The sequence below is a fragment of the Oncorhynchus masou genome, chromosome 20 (genome assembly GCF_036934945.1).
Source record: "Oncorhynchus masou masou isolate Uvic2021 chromosome 20, UVic_Omas_1.1, whole genome shotgun sequence".
Taxonomy (NCBI): domain Eukaryota; kingdom Metazoa; phylum Chordata; class Actinopteri; order Salmoniformes; family Salmonidae; genus Oncorhynchus; species Oncorhynchus masou.
In genome coordinates this window covers 23090889-23096888 of record NC_088231.1, presented here as the reverse complement: position 1 = coordinate 23096888, position 6000 = coordinate 23090889, and positions in this window count along the sequence as shown.

The following is a 6000-nucleotide window of genomic DNA, read 5'->3' as shown; positions in this document are numbered from 1 at the left end:
TTATTTTTACAGTGTAGTTCCAGTATGATATTGTTAAGTAGCATGTGCGTTAGTAGTAACAGTAATACAGTATATAGTCCTGTACCTGAACTCTGTCTGGTGTTTCATAGATACCTGGTGCCTCTTCAAAAGGCGGCTGATTGTTGGTAGGCTGATGGATGCTATATCACCAGCCACTTTAAACAATGCTACCTAATATAATGTTTACATACCCTACATTATTTATCTCATGTATATACGTATATACTGTACTCTATCATCTACTGCATCCTTATGTAATACATGTATCACTAGCCACTTTAAACAATGCTACCTAATATAATGTTTACATACCCTACATTATTTATCTCATATGTATACGTATATACTGTACTCTATATCATCTACTGCATCCTTATGTAATACATGTATCACTAGCCACTTTAACTATGCCACTTTGTTTACATACTCATCTCATATGTATATACTGTACTCGATACCATCTACTGTATCTTGCCTATGCTGCTCTGTACCATCACTCATTCATATATCCTTATGTACATATTCTTTATCCCCTTACACTGTGTATAAGAAATTAGTTTTAGAATTGTTAGTTAGATTACTTGTTGGTTATTACTGCATTGTCGGAACTAGAAGCACAAGCATTTCGCTACACTCGCATTAACATCTGCTAACCATGTGTATGTGACAAATAACATTTGATTTGATTTGACAATGGCTTGTTTTATTTCAGACAGCCGTATGTCATTTCTGGCTGTCACCATTTCCACCACTGTCCACACCTGCTGGTCGGTCAGCACACGACCACCACCATGGGGTCTTCTGTCAGTTCTGAGGGTAGAACAGTAAGAATACTGTAACATGTTTTGTGAATTTAGATGCATTACAATATGTCATTTACTGTAATAGTGAAGCATAGTGCATATCTTGTTGTCTTGGTGAAACGTTCATATGATCAAATTGACAGTTGATCTTTTCAGATTAGGGTGAACTAATCTGGCAGCCTCTGCTATGGTAAATTCCCTGTTGTCTGCCTTCCTCTCTCTGATATCCACCTCTTTGGCCTCTTTTATGGAGCCCATACCCACCTCTTTGGCCTCTTTTATGGAGCCCATACCCACCTCTTTGGCCTCTTTTATGGAGCCCATACCCACCTCTTTGGCCTCTTTTATGGAGCCCATACCCACCTCTTTGGCCTCTTTTATGGAGCCCATACCCACCTCTTTGGCCTCTTTTATGGAGCCCATAACCACCTCTTTGGCCTCTTTTATGGAGCCCATACCCACCTCTTTGGCCTCTTTTATGGAGCCCATACCCACCACTTTGGGCTCTTTTATGGAGCCCATAACCACCTCTTTGACCTCTTTTATGGAGCCCATACCCACCTCTTTGACCTCTTTTATGGAGCCCATACCCACCTCTTTGGCCTCTTTTATGGAGCCAATAACCACCTCTTTGGCCTCTTTTATGGAGCCCATAATCACCTCTTTGGCCTCTTTTATGGAGCCCATAACCACCTCTTTGGCCTTTTTGAAGGGGTCCATGCCCACCTCTTTGGCCTCTTTGATGGGGTCAATACCCACCTCTCTGATGGCCCCCAGGAGCTCTTTGGTTTCTTCTTCTCCCTGATGTCTATTCTACTGAAAAGTGTTCACACCCCCTTTTATATGGTGACCAATTGTGGTTACCACTATGTGGAACCAATTATCAATACTGACTAGTCATGATGTATCCTTATCATGAATCATACATGTCAATTATCAATACTGATGATGTATGGTTATCATGAATCATACATGTCAATTATCAATACTGACTAGTCATGATGTATGGTTATCATGTACCATACATGCCAATTATCAATACAATTCAATGTTTCTACCTTACAAACTCACATTTTATTTCTGTAGTTCTCTAAATCTATATATAGTAGACAAAGCAGTTTAAAATCTATAGGTTTACCAAACGGTTAAGTGATGAACCATTAAGTGCAGTTGGATTAAGTGATGGTTAAATGTCTTTAAACAGATGAGAAGAGAATCATATGAAAAGTGTTGTGAACATTGCATTGTGAAAGGCAGTGACTTTATGTGAAAGGTATTTCTAGATGAAACACTGATTGGGTTGGGTGAGAAAGTTACTGTGTGCTTAAAGTTTTGAGTTCTGTACTGAGAGTTAAGACATGTTACCACATACTTGTGGTAAGTTCTGGCGAAGGCCTTGAAGCCGATACGTAAAGCTTAATAAAGAGCCGTGATGCTAGCAAGAGCAGTGATGCTAGCAAGAGCGGTGATGCTAGTAAGAGCAGTGATGCTAGTAAGAGCGGTGATGCTAGCAAGAACGGTGATGCTAGCAAGAGCGGTGATGCTAGTAAGAGCGGTGATGCTAGCAAGAACGGTGATGCTAGCAAGAGCGGTGATGCTAGCAAGAGCAGTGATGCTAGCAAGAGCCGTGATGCTAGCAAGAACAGTGATGCTAGTAAGAGCCGTGATGCTAGCAAGAGCAGTGATGCTAGTAAGAGCAGTGATGCTAGTAAGAGCAGTGATGCTAGTAAGAGCAGTGATGCTAGTAAGAACAGTTTCTTATTTTTTCTCATCACATACTTGTGAAAATAGTACCAAAGCAATAAAAAAAGAATATATCAGCTAACACATAATACAGTATGTTATAGCAATCTGGTGCACGACTGCAGAGTTGATGATGTGGCACGCAACCATTAGTGGCTGCTTGTGAGGTCTGACCAGGGGAACGTCCACCATGATGATTAGCTATTAAGCTGCTGGTGGGGGTGTGGTTAGAGGTGTGGGTGTGGTTAGAGGCGTGGCTACCCCACAGTACAACTAGTCTTTAGTGGTCTAAAGTGGCTGTTCCACTGGATGTCAGAAGGTGAATTCACCAATTTGTAAGTCGCTCTGGATAAGAGCGTCTGCTAAATGACTTAAATGTAAATGTAAATGTCTCTATCTGAATTGACAGTTTGTTTTGAATTAACCGGGAGCCTCTGTCCTACAACCTCTCTACTTCTCCCTTCTCTGACGCTCAAAACATACTGGTTTAGCTGTGTTGTGTGTGGGCGTGTGTGTGCGTGTGTGCGTGTGTGTGTGTGTGTGTGTGTGTGTGTGTGTGTGTGTGTGTGTGTGTGTGTGTGTGCAATCAACTTCCATATCCTAGCAGAGTTTTCTCTATAATATAGGCCAGGGATCATCAACTAGATTCAGCCACGGGACGATTTTTTCTTGTAGTAGTAGTCAGAGGAACGGAAAAATAATTACAAATAATTTGTAGACTGCAAATTGACCCTCAAGAAGCCAAAACAGATCTAATATTTGACTAATACAGCTAATACAGCTCAACTAATTCATCTCAAACCTAGTTTCCATACAATCACCTGTATCTCTATTGTGTGTGAGAAGGATTTGGAACAGATTTGCTAAATGAAAATGACTTGTAGCTGATTTGCAGGTGTTTTCACAGTCTTTAATGTCCCCCCTACGAAATTGGGATTCAGATAACTTGGGGGTCAAATAAAATCACCCTCGGCCCAAATTCGCTTGGAGAACACTGATATAGGCCTTCTCCACTCTATAGAGGCTGTGTCCTAAATGCACAACCCTATGGGCACTGATCAAAAGTAATGCACTACATAGGAAATGGGGTTCTATTTGGGACAGCGATAGAGTCATCTCTATAACGTGGTAGGGACCAAACAGGGTGTAGGTAGGGCTTCTGTCATATATCCGGGGGGACGAGTCTGTCTCAGAGCTGTGACGATCTACTGAAAGAGGAAAGGAGAGTAGAGTAGGGGAAGGTTGAAAGAGGAAAGGAGAGAGGAGTAGGGGAAGGTTGAAAGAGGAAAGGAGAGAGGAGTAGGGGAAGGTTGAAAGAGGAAAGGAGAGAGTAGTAGGAGAAGGTTGAAAGAGGAAAGGAGAGAGGAGTAGGGGAAGGTTGAAAGAGGAAAGGAGAGAGGAGTAGGGGAAGGTTGAAAGAGGAAAGGAGAGAGGAGAGAGGTGTAGGGGAAGGTTGAAAGAGGACAGGAGAGAGGAGTAGGGGAAGGTTGAAAGAGGAAAGGAGAGTAGAGTAGGGGAAGGTGGAAAGAGGAAAGGAGAGAGGAGTAGGGGGAGGTTGAAAGAGGAAAGGAGAATAGAGTAGGGGAAGGTTGAAAGAGGAAAGGAGAGAGGAGTAGGGGAAGGTTGAAAGAGGAAAGGAGAGAGGAGTAGGGGAAGGTTGAAAGAGGAAAGGAGAGAGGAGTAGGGGAAGGTTGAAAGAGGAAAGGAGAGAGGAGTAGGGGAAGGTGGAAAGAGGAAAGGAGAGAGGAGTAGGGGGAGGTTGAAAGAGGAAAGGAGAATAGAGTAGGGGAAGGTTGAAAGAGGAAAGGAGAGAGGAGTAGGGGAAGGTTGAAAGAGGAAAGGAGAGAGGAGTAGGGGAAGGTTGAAAGAGGAAAGGAGAGAGGAGTAGGGGAAGGTTGAAAGAGGAAAGGAGAGAGGAGTAGGGGAAGGTTGAAAGAGGAAAGGAGAGAGGAGTAGGGGAAGGTTGAAAGAGGAAAGGAGAGAGGAGTAGGGGAAGGTTGAAAGAGGAATGGAGAGAGGAGTAGGGGAAGGTTGAAAGAGGACAGGAGAGAGGAGTAGGGGAAGGTTGAAAGACGAAAGGAGAGAGGAGTAGGGGGAAGGTTGAAAGAGGAAAGGAGAGAGGAGTAGGGGAAGGTGGAAAGAGGAAAGGAGAGAGGAGTAGGGGGAGGTTGAAAGAGGAAAGGAGAATAGAGTAGGGGAAGGTTGAAAGAGGAAAGGAGAGAGGAGTAGGGGAAGGTTGAAAGAGGAAAGGAGAGAGGAGTAGGGGAAGGTTGAAAGAGGAAAGGAGAGAGGAGTAGGGGAAGGTTGAAAGAGGAAAGGAGAGAGGAGTAGGGGAAGGTTGAAAGAGGACAGGAGAGAGGAGTAGGGGAAGGTTGAAAGAGGACAGGAGAGAGGAGTAGGGGAAGGTTGAAAGAGGAAAGGAGAGAGGAGTAGGGGAAGGTTGAAAGAGGAAAGGAGAGTAGAGTAGGGGAAGGTTGAAAGAGGAAAGGAGAGGGAGTAGGGGAAGGTTGAAAGAGGAAAGGAGAGAGGAGTAGGGGAAGGTTGAAAGAGGAAAGGAGAGAGGAGTAGGGGAAGGTTAAAAGAGGAAAGGAGAGAGGAGTAGGGGAAGGTTGAAAGAGGAAAGGAGAGAGGAGTAGGAGAAGGTTGAAAGAGGAAAGGAGAGAGGAGTAGGGGAAGGTTGAAAGAGGAAAGGAGAGAGGAGTAGGGGAAGGTTGAAAGAGGAAAGGAGAGAGGAGTAGGGGAAGGTTGAAAGAGGAAAGGAGAGAGGAGTAGGGGAAGGTTGAAAGAGGAAAGGAGAGAGGAGTAGGGGAAGGTTGAAAGAGGAAAGGAGAGAGGAGTAGGAGAAGGTTGAAAGAGGAAAGGAGAGAGGAGTAGGGGAAGGTTGAAAGAGGAAAGGAGAGAGGAGTAGGGGAAGGTTGAAAGAGGAAAGGAGAGAGGAGTAGGGGAAGGTTAAAAGAGGAAAGGAGAGAGGAGTAGGGGAAGGTTGAAAGAGGAAAGGAAAATGATAGTGATCTGATGCGTCAATCTGACACTCCTGAGCGCAGTCACGTCATTGGCTGATCAAACGATGCGTTTACCCAAACACGTTGTTCTAAGTTGACATTTTTTGACAGCAGTGAAGTCTGACAGCTTTTCCATGTGTGGGTAAGAATGAACAGATATGAATGACAAGCCAACATTTCTCTATTCGTCTGTCTGTCTGTCTGTCTGTCTGTCTGTCTGTCTGTCTGTCTGTCTGTCCTCCTCCCTCTCCTTCTGTCTCTGTCTGTCTCCCCTCCTCCTTCTGTCTGTCTATCTATCTGTCTGTCTGTCTGTCTGTCTCCCCTACTCCTTCTGTTTGTCTGTTTGTCTGTCTCCCCTCCTCCTTCTATCTGTCTGTCTGTCTGTCTCCCCTCCTCCTTCTATCTGTCTGTCTGTCTGTCTCCCCCCCTCC